Source organism: Chionomys nivalis, chromosome 1 (genome assembly GCF_950005125.1).
Source record: "Chionomys nivalis chromosome 1, mChiNiv1.1, whole genome shotgun sequence".
In the NCBI taxonomy this organism is placed as follows: Eukaryota; Metazoa; Chordata; class Mammalia; order Rodentia; family Cricetidae; genus Chionomys; species Chionomys nivalis.
In genome coordinates this window covers 51,509,107-51,527,291 of record NC_080086.1, presented here as the reverse complement: position 1 = coordinate 51,527,291, position 18,185 = coordinate 51,509,107, and the positions used below count along the sequence as shown (strand labels likewise).

The window sequence follows — 18,185 nt, the reverse complement described above, 5'->3', positions numbered from 1 at the left end:
AAGAAAGTCACTTGAGATGTCCAAATACTGGGCAGACAAGGTCACAAGAAACATCTCAGAGATGGCAGGTCATGAGAGGTTAGCTGAGCCACCTGACATATGCAGATAGAGTCTAGCTCCCTGGGATTCTGTCTACCTTCTAAACGTATCACTGTTTTACACTGGGCAAACATCAACTACTGCTGTACAGAAGGGCAGGAGACCCATCTTAGTCTTGCTCCAGCCCTAGCATTTCAGATGCACACAGAACCAATCACAGAAGGCGGGTGGAGGAGGGGGGTAGAGTCTATATTAGTAAAGGGCCTACCTTGCTGCCTTGCAAGCAAGAATGCCTGAGTTTGATTCCCAACACTCATGGAAAAAGCGTGTCGATACACGCTTGAAATCCTAAGAATTCTGGAGGCCGAGACAGGCAGATCTCTGGAGCTATCCTGCCAGTTAGCCTAAGCTGTCTGGCAAAGTTCCAAGGAGAGAGCATGTCTCAAAGCCTTTGACCTCCACATGTGTTTACACAACACACAAATCATAGCAACAGTAAATCCAAGTTGTCTGATAATGACAAGACCCAACAGTCTTCCTGTGCTGGCAGGGTGGTTTCATCTGAGTTCAGTTTCTGGAAACAGAGAATTAACTCATGCAGGTTGTTCTATGATCTCCACGGACATGCCATGGCATGCGTGCTCATACAAATACACTCACATACTCATGGAACAACTAGCAAATGTAAGAAAATATAAAAGAACAGATTTATTTCTGCTGGAGCTCTTCCATTACATTTGCAGAAAGGGTGTCATGATTTAGCCAGAAAGTGTCCCCAGCGAACAGAGCGTAGCCACAAGTGGGAACCTAGGAGCACCCCCAAGCCCCTTGATCCAGATGCTCTTGAAGCTTATGCTATCATCTGACTTTTGAAAACTGTAAGCCCACTCAATGCCCTCGCCTACACTGGCCAGTCACAGTCAACTGACTTGGCTCTGAGAGCTGAAAACTGAGAGGCTCAGGGTGGGAAGGCAGAGATGTGTTAAACGTGGTCTGTGGCACTGGGGATATTGCTAGTTGTTACAGTGTTTGCTGTCTAAGCATATGGAGTGGAGTTCAAACCCCCAGAATCCATGCAAATGCCAGGCGGCCATGATGTCCCCCAGCCCCCAGTCAATCCAAGGCTTGAAAGGCAAAGACAATGGCCTTCTAGCCAGACTGGCCATCAGTGACCTCTGGGGATTCGGCTGAAAACCTACATCAGTGAATGAAATGGACAGTGACTGAGAAATACTCTCATATACATGTATGTACATATACACACATATTCACATGCATATATGCTACACACATCTACATGTTGCTCTGAGTCAACACGGAAATATAGACATATTTCCTTTTCAGTGGAAAGAGATCAGCTGCGGTCCCTGGCTACTGGCTCTGCGTATCTTCCAGCTTCCTATTCTACTAACACTGCCCATGACAAGAGGTTGTGAATCTACAATTCTACTGATTTTCTTAAGGTAGCTGAGATTAACTCTAAGTGGTTAATCTCATCATACCTTTATGGTGGTCAATAAAGAGCTTCCCTGATGAGTGCTTTCAGGTGCCAGGAGGATGCGCTGACCCAGCTTGCTGCGAAACCACCCCAAGTAGAGGACCAGTGCTCTGAGCAGGGTACCCTAGCTAACCCCACTTTTTCACACAGGTGATTGAGCGGAACAAGTCAATCGTTGGCTGGTCAGAGGCTAATTCGACATAAAATGAGGGTTACAGATGTGAGGTTAATTAGAATAGCATACCACAGCAAAACAACGCAAAAGATGTAACAGACACATCCACTGGAGACAGAGGATGTGCTTGTTCCCAAATATACTAGGACACATCTTCACTCCCCATAGGTCCTATATTAGCAACAAAAGCAAGCAAACAAATAAAATATGTACAACCTTAAATGCATGAAAAGGGTATAGATAAAGCATTCAAGCATACAGGCTCAAGGTATGGTCCCTAAATTCATAGCAACAGCCATGTACATGCTAAAATAGAACCTCTGCATATCAATGCTATGAGAGAATGGGAATGCAGAGAAGGCCAGTCAAGCAGTGGTTATGAACCAGTAATAATAGCAAAATAGGGTCTGGGTTCAAATCCACACACCTGTACTTATGCACGGAGAATTGCACTTCACTATGACTCAGTTTCCTCATCTTAAAAGGGGACTTTTAGAAGCCTCGGAGCTGTTCTCAGTGAATAAATGTCCAATTCTTAGAACTACACCTGGCACGCAGCTGGCCCTCAGTAAAGGCAGTGGCAATGGGGCAGCTTTCAAAAGCCGCACTGTTTCTTCTATTATTGTTTATTTTATTATTGATTTCATTATTCATGAATATAGAAAAATTCAAGGAGGGAAAAAGCAAAGACATCTTGGGGGCTTGGGATGCAGTTTGGGGTAGAGGCCCTGGGTTCCATTCCTAGAACCACCTTAAAACAGAGACAGAGACAGAGATAGCAAAAGTGATAGAAATGGGAGGGGTTAAAGATAGGAACAATGACAGGGATGGGGGCAAGCAGGGGATGGGGAGGATAAAGAAAGAAAGAATTCAGCATTCATGTCTCAGGACTTTGCAAGGGAGAAACATGACACATCGCTAGGGAATAGGACGAAGGTGCACAGGCCAGCTCTTCTAGTCCCACAGAGCTATATAAACCCCAAGGTGCCCAGCATGATTTCTATGAACAGGAGTCCCAAGCAATGGCCACATTCAGGAAGCAGACCCACGTAGAAGAGATGTGTCACACAAGACAACTACTGTGGACACAGAAAGACAAGGATGAAGCCTGGGCTCTCTCCACCAGATGAACCAGGACAGAAAGTCTGTTCTAGAAGCTGGTACTGAGAACTCCAGTACCGGCAACTCTCAGCCAGAGTCACCTGGCACCCACAACACCTGGCTGGACTCACACAGGGCAGCTAAACTCAAAACACTCATGCAAACACTTGCCATTGCTCCAAGGCCTCCTTGCTGACACTCTTGGGGCCCTGGAGAGGACAGAAGAGGTGGGTCCAGGCTGGCCCTTTTCCTGTGCAAACATAATTTACCCCAATTCCCAGTGTGCAACCTAGTTCCCCTTCCGAGAATTATTATTTTACATTCTCAAATGATATTTGAAAACAGGGGTGTTAGATTATTTTTAGAGATCTCAATAGCTGGGTGTTAGCTATTCTGAAGCCTGTTAGCAGATGAACCAAAGTTTTTCTCCGTTGTATGCTTGCCTTTAGTGGCTGGCACTCATTGAATTTTTATCCTTTTCTTTCCTCAAAAAGGATGGCAGATCTTCTACTGTATTGTGTTTCTTTTTTTCCATTTTGTTTTGTGCATGTGTCTGCGGGTGAGGTTGGGGGATGTGAAGATGTGGAAGAGAAATGGGGGGGGGCATGCAATACATTCATGAATATGTGGGCACACACATATGCAAAGACCAGAAGTTGATATCAGGTGTCTGTCTCAACTGCTCTCCACCTTATTTTTTGAGGCAGGGTCTCTCACTCAATGTGGAACTCACTGACTTGGGTAGACCAGTTGGTCAGAATCCATTGATCCTCTTGTTTTTGCCTTTTCCCTGCTGGGACCACAGTTGTGCCTGGCTTTTATATGGGTACTGAGGGCCTACATTTAGATCTTCATGCTTATGCAGCAAGCACCTTATCAACTGAGCCATTTCTCAGCCCCACTGTCAATGTTTTAATGGTATCCTTTTATTTTATATGTTGAGATGAAATAAACTATAAATTAACAAATGACAATTTTGATTCTTTATACAGCCCTACCTAACCCAAGGCTCATAGCAGTAAGAGTATGAGATTATATGTATCACATTATACCTGCAGAAATTATTTGATGTGGGGAGGTGGAAGGGGACAGTCTCTACACCTTGGCTTTTATGTAACAAGCCTGTAATGAAGAATGCCTGACAACCACAGGCACGACGGAACAATACAGCAACCTATCACCCTCTCCGAGCAGGTAAAAGGTGTTAACAGAAATGGATATTTATAGCGATGCAAATGTGAGTTTTCCATCAAAAGATAAGAACATGAAGACTTGGACTGACATGTCAATTATGCATTTAACCGCCTAGAAGGCTTTCTGCCACTACAAGGTTCCTTTTACTGCCAGGCAGATCAAACCAGCTCTAACTAATACTGGGAGAAATGGGTCCCCAGGGAGATGGCCAAAGTGAGGGTTCAGAGCTATGAATACCCCATTTCCAAGGTTCTGAGGAGATGCCTTGAGCTCTAATGGCAAGTTGCTGCTCTGTTTGACATTTGGACTTCCAAGGGTCTGAGTCGTGGTACCTAACAGTTAGCACACAGCAAACAAACTGTACTCATTTTCACATCTGGGTGGTGCGTATGCTGGTGGCACATCTTTGTGTGTACCTGTAGGGGAAAGAGAGGCACTCTCAGGCACACATGTAGAGGCGAGAGATGACCAATGGGTGCATTCCTCTTTGGTCTTCTGCCTTCTTGACTTGAAACAGTTTTTCACTGAACTCGGATCTTGTCATGCCAGGCACTGACTCACAAACCCCAACTCTAGAGCTGCAGACACATGTGGCTATGCTTGGTTTGTTATATGGCTTCTGGGATCTGAACTCAGGTCCTTATGGTTGAGGCAAGTATTCTTACCAAACAAGAATTTCTTCAGTCCACTCTTCCTTGCTTTCCATTCGATAGTTCATTTAATACACGAAACATGAACATGCAAACATCACCAGGAATCAAGCCTCTGCCTTTCCTGTCACCTTTAAAACGAAGAGTGCGACAGGGAACTGTGGCGTATGTGTGATTCCAGCACTGTGGAGACTGAGACTTGAGGACATGGAACATAACACCAGCCTGAGCTACACAGCAGGGCTCCTTTTCTCCCCTCTACCTCCTCACCCCAAAAAAGTAAAGGGAAAAGGAGTAAAGAAAAAAGAAAACTCTAAACTGGAAAGTAAGAAAGTTCAGGATAACATTTCCCACTGCATCTCCTAGAAGCCCTTGCTGGCCTTCCAAATTGACAACTGTGTTCCAGGCTCTGGGCACAGAGCATGGAGAATGAGCACTTCATGATAGCAGCAATAACCCTATGATCCAGGTGACACCTTTACCTCCACCTCACAAAAGGAAACTGAGGCACAGAAAAGAGATCAGTATAACCAAGAGCAAAGAGCAATAAGCAGCGCTGGGACCTTAGCTTGGAAGAAAAGAACAGCTCGCCTTTAAGAGACATCACTCAAATAGGACCTGAAGCTCTCTGTTCTGCCCGTGGAGCTGCCCACCCAGGTTCAATGGCTGTGAAGCCCTTGTAGATGGGCATCAGGGCCACTCCCCAAAGATGCATGTATATTTAAAGGTAACACCAGGCAACAAGTACTAGATTGTAAAAAGTGTATGTTCTATCAGACAAGACAACTATCTACAATCCAGTCACAGGATGGCAGGTACCAACCTTCCCATTGGGAAGTGCTCTGCACAATGACGGCCTTGGCTAAGGACCAAAAGTGCACAGGCTGGAGACAAAGAGAACATCTCGTAGGACAGGGAAGTTCCATCCTGTTCACTGTGCCAGTTGGGAATTTTCAGAGAAAGCACATCCAGGTCAATCTGAAGCAGAGAATGTGGACAGGGCAAGAACAGATCAGCCAATGGGAGGGCATGGCGGGAGATGGACTGCCACATCTTCAGGTCTATGTAAGAAATGCGAAAAAAAGTAGGGCTGTCAACCGTGTCTCCTCCATATCCTGGGAGAGCACCACTGGGCAGGAGTTGGCCATGTCATTGGGATACCATGACTTAACCTGGACAAAATCTCAGAACCACACTAATGAACACTCATCTGAATATTCAGAACTTAGAATTCTTACACCTGAGGTGGGGAGGATCCCCTGCAAGTCTCAGACTCAGCATGGCTCTGTAGGAAACATGGAGAGTCTCTGCTAAGGATCAGGCATCCTGAAATGTCAACACCGAGTAAGTCAACAAGACCCAGGGCAACTGTAGAACATCGTGTGAGGAACCATATGAGCGGTTCTGCAACTGCCCGCGTCTCCTTCTTTACGTTCCTCTGGGGCACCACATCTCCTACAGCTAAGGCTGCATTTCTCAGGAATCTAGAGAGAAGGAGGAGACGTCATGAGTGAGGCTTCAGGGAAGCTGCGCGAAGAGGACAGCCTCTGCTAGAAGGGCCACTTACATCTCTTGATTCCACTGCTTCCTTGCAGGATCTAGGAGCAATGGCTGGAGACCCAGCAGCCACCACAAGGAAAGACAGCACTAATACCGTGGAGCAGGCAGAGCAGAAAGATGGCAGGCACAGACTACTCTCCCCACGTGTGCTTTAAGACAGAGAACACACATCAGATTTGCACACCTCCCTCCAGGAGCATCTGCTCTGGGGTGGTCACTTGCAAATAACACAGCGAAAACAAAACACCCCTTCAGACTGCACTGCCATTTTCTGGGAGGACAAAAACCCTAGGAAAATCTACAAATCGGGCTTCCAGTTCCCACCTTCTATTCTTAACCCTGTTTTTTAACCCCGACTTCCCTTCTTAATTAGTACTGCTGGTCTAGAGAAGTGTATTTGCTGAGCCTGTCTATATGTTTTGACATGCAAGACTTGTGAAATTCAAACATAGTGCAGACATTCAAAGCATTATTATTTATTAAGGCCTATATTAAAGGTGGAAGATCTTAAAGCCCTCTCAGATTCTGATGATTAAAGGAAATTTAATCACTCTTCATTGGCATTTGATCTTTAGCTTGCCATAATCTACTCGTGTATCCCTTCATCCATATTTGATACTAAAGAGATATTTCAACAGCGTGTCCATCAAGTGTAACACAGACGGAGCGCAGAGACCACATGACTCACAAAATAAAAGAACATTCCACCACCCTGAGTTAGCAAATGAAAGCGAAGGTGACAGGGAGCCAGAAAGATGGAAGGGCTTTCCCCTCCCATGAGAGGCAGTCATTCAGATACAGTCCATCCCACTTCGGCTTGCCAGTCTCCTGCCAGGTTGGAAGGACAGGCATTTCAAATCCCTATCTCTTCCACATTTATAGTTTGCTCAAGGTCAGAGAGACTAGTACCCTGTGAGCTGTCAAGTTCATGGATTGTACACCAACCTTGATGTATCAGAGGACTGGGGAGCAAACCAAAGCCCTCAGGTCAATATAGATCAATGTTTATTTGTGTATACAATGTTCACGGGGACATAGCAACCCCACTCATTTTTTTTTAATGTTAAGTCTTTCTTTTTTTCTTTTTAAAAATTTATTTATTTACAGATAAGGTGCTCTATCTATACAGTGTTCTCTCTTCATGCATACCTACAGGCCAGAAGAAGACATCAGATCTCATCCTCTGGAAGAACAGGCAGTGTTCTTAACCTCTGAGACATCTCTCTGGTCCTCATTTTTTTTTTCAAGTACTCATGGTTAATTCTGCTAACCAACAGCAGGAGTGCCTAACTGCCACAGACATTGTGGCCCAGGAGGGTAACTAGAGTCACCTTTGGCCCTTTTGAAACAATCTGAGCCATCTCTGGATTTGGACATGTTGCAGCAAATGACCGATGACCCGGTACAAATGGGATTTCTTCTAGTTTGCTCTTTTGGGTCATGAATGTGTGTGCACATGTATGTTCATGTTTATGCAGGTACATATGCACATGTATGGCGGCCCAGGGAGCTGGGTGGCAGGAACTCAGCCCGCAGCTCCCCACAACAGAATGGTGCCAACGTGTGGACAACTGAATCCACAGAAAGCCTGAGAAAGCTTGGGAAAGAATAGAGTAAAGCATTTTTCTTGGTAGCAGCAATTTCTTAGGTCTGCTCTGCTTGCTGGAGGCAAGCAAGTGCTCTCGTCTAAGAGAGGCTTCCTGACTCAGCTTTAGCTGCAAAACCCTCAACTCTTTTAAGAGGTCCTGCCACGAAACACTTAAAACGGTGTTGGTGAAAAGCTGAAGGCATGCTTTTTGGTTTTCAGCCATAGCAGGAAAAAAAGTTGTGCTGTTTTAAAATGCTGGCTTTCTGGTCTGTCCTGCCAGGGCAAACTCTGACTGTTTGAGGCAGGAGGGCCGACTACAGAGAGAGGACTTCAGTGTTGTCTGTGGATATAGTGTTAAAGCTTGCTTGCTGGCAGGGACCTTGAAACTCCACAGAGTTGTGGTGATAAACATGGCTACAGCCGGTACCTCAGCCATGAGGCTGGAAAGCTAAGGAATGGGCTGGATCCAGCCATCAAAGCCACAGCTTTAAACCTACCCATATTGCTCAGTAATTTAAAGACTCATGTGGTCAGAAAAAGAGAGATATACAGTAAAGAGAGATTCAAAGACAAAGAAAATTTCTAAATGGTTTACAGTGTGTTTAAAAATATATGCAGGCTGAAAGTTAAAGTTCTTTAAAAAAAAAAAAGGAAGAAAGAGAGTAGTTGGGTGTGGTAGTACACACCTTTAATCCCAACACTTGGGAGGCAGAGGGAGATTGACCTCTGTGACTTCAAGGTGTGGTAACACATGCCTTTAATCCCAGTGCCTAAAAGGCAGAGACAAACAGATCTCTGTGAGTTCAAGGTGTAGTAGCATACACCTTTAATCCCAATGCCTGGGAGGCAGAGACAGGTGGATCTCTGAGAGGTCAAGGACAGCCTGGTCTACAGAGTTATTCCAGGTCAAAGATACAGAGAACCTGTCTCAAAAAGCAAAAAATAAAAGTAAAAATAAACAAAATAGAGGTTAAAATAAAGCTGCACAAAGATGGAAAATACAATTGCTATTATGCTCTGTTTGAATTGTTTGAATGCTGAGGAAGGAGCAACAGCTGCTAAAAGATATTTGTTTATAAATGCTACTGAACTAATCCAACATAGATATTTTGAAAATACCTTGACTTCAGAATTTGGATCTAAGGATATGATACTTTGGAAAAGAGATTCTTCTTTTGTTTTCACAGAGGATGAGACCCTGTGGATTGTTTCTATTCCAATATGGTATGATAGACCACGCCCTCCTGAAGGATTGCTGTGAACACCTTCAAAAAATTACTTTGCTCAACTACCGACTGAGATGAACCTAGCAGACAGGTTATCCCATAAAAGATCTGATTAACAGCGCCCCCATTCAACAGGAAGTAGTTTGGAGAGAAATAACTACGTCCATATTCCCAAATATTGTTTATAAATGTTCTTTTACATTTAAAGGGGGATATGATATAGGTATGAATAATTTGCATTGATATGGATTTTGCTTTAGTGATTTAAATTTAAGGTCAATTTTGTTATATGTATATGTATTTCTGATCTTGATTAAGGTATTGTGATTGTGTAGTTCATGTAAAAATGTAATGTATATAGGTTGTTAATAGATAATCATCTATAATAGTCAAGTTTGTAGTCATGTTAGTTAGATTTTCTAGATGTACATAGATATATTTTAGATAGACATTCTTCATATCTTTCAAAGACTACGGAATATGCTATTTAATGTTTTAATAACTTAGGACTTGCCGGGCAGTGGTGGCGCACGCCTTTAATCCCAGCACTCGGGAGGCAGAGGCAGGCGGATCTCTGTGAGTTCGAAACCAGCCTGGTCTACAAGAGCTAGTTCCAGGACAGGCTCCAAAACCACAGAGAAACCCTGTCTCGAAAAACCAAAAAAACAAAAAAAAAAAAAAAAAAAAAACCTTAGGACTTCTCATGACAATGAGACACTCTGCTTCTGGCAGCACCAATCTACTTCAAGAGGAAGATGGGCATCGAAGAGGCTATGTAAGGAGTTTGAAAGCCATTTGGGCAAGAAACTACTCTTGCCTGAACTGTTGCATAAATTGGACACAAAGAAACCGCAGAGAGAGGACCCCTGAACTTGCCTAAAGATGAGATGATCTTTCGGGGTTCCTGATTCATGAAGGAGTCTGCGAGACATTCTGCAGGACACAGCAGATAGTGACTGAACTGCCTTTGAAATTTCCTGCTTCATGGAAATGTCTCTGGATACTATGGACCTGCGGGCCGAAGATGGATGCCCCAACGGTACAGAGGAACTTTGGGTGACTCTCCAGGCAGCGAGATGTCTCTGTGATTTCTGGAGTTTTGTAAGATGCTTACTTCTCATTTACTTGGGTAATACTATATCCTTCTGGAGTCTTTGATGGGGTTGAAGAATAGATAGATACTTATAGTTTTCCTTAGTTATGATAAAGATAAAATAGATGTAAATATTGTAACTGTAATTCTTACTTGATAACTGTTTTGTTATATGTAATTTTGCTATGTTAAAGTTAAAGCCTTACTTTTTTGTTTAAACAGAAAAAGGGGAAATGATGGAAGAAGGTCATTGGTTAAATAATAAAGAAACTGTTTGGCTCTTATAGGTTAGAACATAGGTGGGTGGAGTAAACAGAACAGAATGCTGGGAGGAAGAGGAAGTGAGCTCAGACTTGATAGCTCTCCTCTCTACATGTGTGAAGACCAAGGGTGTCCATTCCCCAGGAGTCATTCACCTTGTTCTGTGAGGTAGGGTCTCTCAGGGGACTCAGAACTCAGCAAGCCACCAGATTCATCTATCAGTGCTTCGATGATAAGTGCATATCTGGCTTTTGGGGGGGCACAGGATTAATCTCAGGCCATCATGCTGGCAAGGCAAGCACTTTAACCACTGAACAACCCAGCCCTGAAGGCACCCATGACTAAAAATCACACAACTGTCACAGAAAGTGACAGCATACATGAGCCTGTCAGCTTTGGAACTCATGCCTGATTCTGGGGCAGGTGGACCATAATTTTCTCTCCACCCCTTGGTGATGCAGACATTGGTCACTTACCCTGAGCTTTTAATAAGTCTCACAGCCATAAAAAGCCTGGGGTCACTGGCAGGGGGCCTGCAGAATGCCACAAGACTGCAACACACAGAAGGACCCTGGAGGAAAAAAGAGAGAAGGGTTAGGGTCAGGGGCTTTGGGTGCTTCCTTGGGCTTCTTTCTTCACACACAAAATTAGCTCCAAGATTCTCCCGTTCCTTCTAGAATCAGGAAAATAAAAAATATTAAATTGAATGCACCTGTCACTCTTGAGGGCAGAGACACCCATCAGTGTCTTCTCCTCTTTTATTTTTTCTTTTCTTTTGGTGTGTGTGTGGTGTTTCTACATGTGTGCATGTATGATGTATGTGACAGATTGAGGGAACTTCCTCAATTCCACATTATTTGGGAAGCAGGGTCTCTCACTGAACCCATTCAGCTAGACTAAGTGGCCAGCAAGCCCCAGGGACGGGCTGTTTCCATCTCCCCAACTCTGGGATCAGTGACACTTGCCACTGTTTTACGCATGTGCCAGAAATTTGAACACATGGTCTCATCTCATGGGACGAACACTTTACAGACAGCGCTATCTCTGGAGCCACATTCTTACGATCCATTCTCCGAATTATAATGCTAACATGTCCTGAGAAGCAAGAGCAAGAAGACACATCCATGCAAAATGAAGATTTCACTTCAGATTTGGGATTAACCTGGCTTCAGGTGCCCTGTAGATGAGGCAGGGAGGAAACCTACACCCTCCAGACACAGGTGCCCTGAAAAGGAAGTGTAACTCCTGCCTGCCAGCCAGACACACTGTCTCATCTCTCACTCTACCAATGGCACTTCACATACCAGTGGAGGCCAGGACAGTCTTGTCACAGACGGTAAGTATACATACTAAAGCCGTGGGCTTCGGTGGGTCTGGTTGAGTTATGAGTATACTATTTACCAATTGGGGTTCTGAGTTTTCCAACTTTGCTGACGGGCCAGTCAATTCCCCTTTGAGTGCTTTCTGAATGTGTAAGATTAGATGCCAGTCACTGTCTCCCCTGTCACCCAGCCAGAAGCCTTGAGGTGACTATGCCACCTCCACTGCTGCGGAGCCTACAGAAGGAATGCTTTAAAAGAAAAAACAAACAAGCAGAATGAGGGCCCTTCAAGGGTATGAATGTGTTCTTCTCTTCCCACGCTATGTTCAGGCAGCATTTGGTGACTGTACCCATTTTTCAGATTAATCAAGCAGAGAAGTTGAAACTGAAAAGATGTACGAAGATTTATGATTTGAATAGTCACATGTCTCTGGAAACCATGTGGGTTGTGTGTCAAGCAGAACAAAAGGCGAGTTCAGAGATGACGTTCTGAGTGGGTATCTCTTCCAGATTCAGATTAGCTCAGACTGGCGTCACCACACTGCTTCCTGGGCATCCGCTGCCTGCAAAACGTAGACTGCTCAAGCCAGACAAGTGTGAACATCCTTGTTCTACGGCTTGGGAGATGACCCAGGCAAAAAGTGCTTGTTAGGAAAGCATGGGGACCTGTATTCAATCCCTAGAAACCACTTAAGAAAAAAAAAAGAAGTTTGAAGGGGTATACCTGCAATCCCAGGGCTGGAGAGGCAGAAAAAGGAGGTCTGTGCAGCTTGCTGGCCTTAGTCTAACCAGTGAGCCCTGGGTTCAGAGCCCCATCTTAGAAAAAATGTGAGAAGCACACCTGACCTTGACCTCTTCATTCATGATGATGGGTGCGCACATGTGCGCACACACACACACACACACACAAACCCTAGTTCTCCTAAGGTAGGCTATGTGGTCATTATTCTTCTCAAACAAGGCATAAGAATGCCAAAAATATTTTAAAAGAACACTTCCATTGGGTAAGCAGTGATCGTTCAGATGTAAACTCCCAAGGAATGACTGTCACCGTGAGCAAGGACCATTGTCATGGATTCATCAGCATAATGAGATAATGAAGTTCATTATGTTGTCTTCAAGGGAAGTATACTCATGAGCAAGCATCACCCAACACTGACTGAGACCCTAAGAGCTGTGCCTCTCTTCTAAGGATCAGCTTCACACGCCTCAAGGGAAAGTCAGCCTGTCTCAGTCCTCACACCAGGGCAGAGCCATTGGGGAACTTTGGGGCCCTTTATTATCTACTTGTAAAATGTTATAAGCCTGTAAACTAGTTAATTTATGAGCCGTGTTAGTAATTTGCTCACACTTGATCGTGGGGTTTCGCAAACACGACTTCCAGGGATGTGGGAGGATAATTTGTAGGTCCAGCTTCTCGGCTAAGGGGACACTAACTAATTTGACACAGTACCATGACATTGATGGCGGGGCACACTAATGACTGTACTCCTAGATGTGGCTGTCAGCCTGTCGTTCCAGTGAGGAGCCTGCTTTGCTCTCAGTGTGGCTCAGGACACCACGCTCAACTCATTATTCAGACAGCACCATTAATGAGAGCCCATGTTTATTTCCACCATACTAACCAGTGCTTAGCTTCCATTTGTCTGATACAGTCATTGATTAAAATGGGTCTCATGAATAGTAAATTTGAGCCCCACAGAAACAAAGGGCCACCAGAGGAAAAATAAGCAAGAGTTGACTGGAAAACAAACCTGGTCAATGTGTTTCCTGCTTCAGGTGCCACCCAGGACAAAGTAACAAGTGGGAGGAAGTGCTACGGAGGCCAACGAAAGGGAAGGGAATGTTAGAAACATACAAGCCTATGGATAAGCTTGACTGCTCTGACGATGGCCACGTTAACTTCAGCACAGTCAAAAGTGCTAGGAGTGCCTTCCGCCTCATGCAAAGCTTAGAAATCTTCAGAATGGGGTCTCACATGATATAATGAAATAATGGGGTTTCCTTGACATTTTCACACCTACATATCACCATATGCTGCTTGCATTCACCCATTACACTCTCCTGCCCACTTTAAAAGCCTCCCCCTTGCTCCCGTGCTCTGCTTGCGTGAGCCTAAATTCCACATGCGAAGAAGCATGAGATACTCGTCTCTCCGAGTCTGGCTTCTCTCACTTAACAGGATGACCCCCAGCTCAGATCCTTATCCTGCAAGTGGCATGGTTTCTTTCTTTCCTAACAGAAGAATAAAACTCCGCCACACATGAACAGCACACCGTCTTTACCCATCTATCTACTGGTAAGAATCTAGGCAGGTTTTGTGTCTGGGCTACTGTGAACAGAGCAGCAATAAGCCAGGACTTCCAAATTATCTCTGGTGGGCCTGGGATCCTTTGGGGTGTGGCTGGGTCAGTGTATCGAGGTTTATCTTTTCCTCCATTTCCTGTTTTATTGGGGACTCTAAGTGTAGAGTTTTAAGTTCATTTTCCATGGATGACACAAAGGTTTACTATGCTTTTCAACCGTACAGAAGTTTGTTCTTTGATTAATCTGACTCAAACATGATCATCCAGGGCACCAATAAACACATCTGTGGTTTTTCTGAACTGTTAACAAAACTGTATAGTTGCAGAGTGTAAAAATACCCTTTTCTACGTGTTTCTAGTCCTAACTAAAACTTGTAATCAGTTTCTATCTTAAATTAAATTTCTATTTTGGTCTGACAAATTTTCTTTCATTTTATGATGATTATAATCCTAAAATATTCATAAAATAATTTAAAATGAATAACTTTTTAAAAAGGTAGGCCCACATCTATTAAAGGAATGATAAAACTAGGACTACTCCCAATGTGGTTCATCACAGAATGTGCAATTCAAATTAAATATTTCAACAAATGCTGTCTGCCACTCAGGATAAAGAATTCTACTGAATACTGCATATGACTTTGGATTTTTATAAAATAGCAAAACAAGTCTGAGCCCACATAGATCAGGTCGGGAATGAGAGTGTCATTACAGGCAGCAGTGCTTAAAAGTACATACTCGTGGACTCACTGCCCAAGATAGACCTATAATTCTAGAAGGGCCATGATACCTAAACAGCGCCCCACATGTGGGGAGCAGATTTAGATGGCCGGCTGGTTTGTAAGTACATTTCAACAAGTATCCAGCACCAGTCCCATGCAGCCTGATTCTCCAACTGCTGCTATTTCTGGGGGCAACTACAGAAGGCGGGCACCCAGTGTCAGCATCTCCATTCTCTGCACTTCCAGGAAGTCATTGCTGCCCCATCTTGACCTGGCAAATACTGTCCGTTTGTAGCTGTGACTGGCTAGGTGCTCATCAAATCCAGTTCTTGTTCTAAGCCGAAAGCTGGGTTGGGTGCCTTGTCCCTTGCCAGCTATGTTGTCACCAAGTCCTGGGCCAAACAGAGCAAGGTAGGGTGTACCACCTTCTGACTCTCAGGACTCCTCACTATGCATAAGGCCCTCTCTTATTTATTGATTGAAGGTCTAGAGACGGTGGGACTTCCTACCAACTGAGGGGAGTAGGATTACATGATGTCTTAAATCCAGTGCCTGGACAATCTTTTTATTTCTTTATTCTGGGTTCTGATGATTGCTAAGTAAGTGCTATGCTACCTCTCTGAACTTTATGGTATGATTCACATTCATTCATTCATTCACTCACTCATTCATTCATTCATATGTATCTCCACACCTATTTTCTCTTCTTTTCCCTCTCCCTTCCTTTTCACTCTGCCTCTCTATTTGGTCTTCCTCTTCCTTCTTCCCCTCTTTCCTCTTCTTTATATCCCCCATCCTTTTCCTTCTTCCTGTCTTCCTTCCCTCCCCCTTTCTCTTCACTGGCTAACACTAAACTCTGGATCTTCTATATGCTAGCAAATGCTGTACGACCAACGTTAATTTTTTTGTCTGCCTTCCTTCCCTCCCATCCCCATTATTATTTTATCTTCCCTCTCCTGGTAAGAACAAAACCCAGGGCCTTGTACTTGTTACCCCCACACCTACCACTGTAACACAACTATAACATCTCCTTGGCTTCACCTTCACTCTCTGGACAACCCTATGTAAGGAAAGCACTACAAACTGACAAAATGCAACCAACGGAAAGCTCCTAAAGATACTCTGTGGTTGCTGTTACTGGCTCCTCTGGCCAACTAAGGATTAGGAAGAAGAAAGAACCAACAGCCACCATATTCTTAAGATGTACTAGACATGTATCACCTCACCTCATCTTTATATAAGCCAGCCAGTATGGTTCCCTTGGGTAGATGAGAACAGAGCATTCTACAAAGTGAAATGCGGGCTCCCACCACCAAACAACTGCTCCAGCTGTGAGCCAAGCTGAGTACATCTGCCTTTCACAGACAAACTTTCAGAGAACATACACTTCCTGAACATGACATTCAAGCTTTGCTTGAAGGAAGAAAAAAAAAAAACACTGAATGATATCTACCTAATTCAAATACCACTTTTACTACATCAGGAGGGACATCTTCAGCTGCTCAGAGCAGATATAGTCAGGACCATCTACAGAGATTAGGAGAAGCAAGAAAAAGGAAGAGGGATTTCACAAGTTCTAGGTGACTTTAAAAAGACAATTTCAATAAAAGGCAAATATCCATTCAGGCTCTTGTGGAGTAATCATTTTCTACATCTTCACTGTTAATATATGGAAGGCATAAAACTACATTTTACTCACATTTAAGAATGAATTAGATGCGGTGACTCATGCCTTGGATTCCAGCATTCTGGAGGCAGAGGCAGGAAGATCTTTATGAGTTCCAGGCCAACCAGAACTCCATAAAGAAACCCTGTCTTATACAGATGATAGATAGACAGACAGATAGACAAAGGTTTGGCCAACTTTTTTTCCATTAAAGAAAAAACAAATACAGTGAGTTTCTTGGGATTTGCAGCGAGGCATCCTCTCTGACAACTGCTCAACTGTGCCATTACAGTAAGGAAGCAACCAGAAACACGGTATAAATAAATCAGTATAGCTATTTTGCAATAAAACTTTATTTAAAAAAAAAGTCATCGAAAGGGAAGGCTTGGTCCAAGTGCCACAATTTGCTTACTTCTGCCATTTAGCTGGTATTTTGCATATCCATTCAACCGGAACACACAAGATTTCCTCTAGCATAATAGGAAACAGCTCTGGCTAACATTTTCACGCAAGATCCCCGAGTGCCAGGAATACATTCCTGATGTAAAGAGGGCGCAGCCTCAGTGTGACAAAGGTTCAGGATATGACAGCTGGGAGTTCAGCTTCCAGCCTTCTCTAACCCACTGCAAGGCTCCTTCCCCATGCTCGTGAGCCAGAGAGCATTGGCTGGAACAAAACCTTAAGCAACATTTCCAACAAGACCCAAAGCTTTTGCTCTCGGTATGGTCAAGCGCCTGTGTAGACGGAGTGAAACTGAGGTACCTTAAAGAGACCTTCTATAAGGACTTCATTTTTTTAAAGGCAAAATAAGACCTACACACACTTTAAAAAATCAGAGCAATCCTAAATTCTAAGAAGGAGGAATGATACCGTCTCAGACTTTCAAAGGCAAACAGAAAGGCTCACCAAATTAGAATCAAACTGTCTTCCTGGATTGGCAGGGTGTTCTTTGTTAAGCCATTTCAGAGTAGTAACAATATGACCAGTCACTGGACACACAGGAAGAACCCATTTCCAGTGCACTCCCCTGTAGTTCACGGAGAAAAGCAAAGACTCAGATACATAGCAGAGAGAAAAATAATGCTAAGAATCTGTATCCCAGTTAATGTTTTATATTCACACTGATGTGTACAAGATGATTTGAGACAAAAAATAAATACATTCTTAGGAATCTGTTTTACCTAAACCATCAATCAAAACTGGAACCGAAACAAGTGAACGACAGTCCAGCCTGACAAAGGGATATTTTGTACTCATTAAGAATTAATCTAGAAATGGAGATGGTTATGACGTGACATAAAAGAAGACAGGGGAAATAACCTGCAGTAATCCCTAAGCGTCTAAAGACACACTGCAAGAAAGATCAGAAAACAACAAATTAACAGGGTTTGCCTCTGACAGAAAAGATTAGACAGGAGTTTTCTTTACTATTGTTAGTTTTCAAGATTTTTTCCAAAACAAAGAAATATTAGCTAAACAGTTTTAAAATCTTGTCTGAGAAATGTAATTTATGAATGACCTGTAACTGGCTTTACAGCAGACTGGAAGTATCTTGGGGACAGACAGGATAATCTGTCACCTCTCACACATCAGTGTTGGGTCTCCTTAGGAATTCAAAGAGCTTTCCCTGAAGCAACTAGATAGGCTATCTGACTTCATTACAATCCCCTTAACGGGTGTCCATAAATAAATACAATTCTTACGTTTTAAGACTATCAGAGAAATTAAATCATCTTGTTTAGAATCAGATTGCTGTGGATTAGACCGTAAATAAAATGCTTAATA

The 18,185-nt window shown here is 43.6% G+C and overlaps 1 protein-coding gene across 4 annotated transcripts in view; it reads right to left on the bottom strand.

The window, feature by feature from the left end:
* Foxp1 (forkhead box P1) overlaps positions 1–18,185 on the bottom strand; it is a 611,987-nt gene that overhangs the window by 380,240 nt on the left and 213,562 nt on the right. For all 4 annotated transcript variants that reach the window (XM_057790924.1, XM_057790915.1, XM_057790906.1 and 1 more), the window contains exon 3: positions 10,862–10,956. The gene's annotated coding sequence lies outside the window, so the exon portion shown is untranslated. The remainder of the gene's footprint in view (positions 1–10,861; positions 10,957–18,185) is intronic.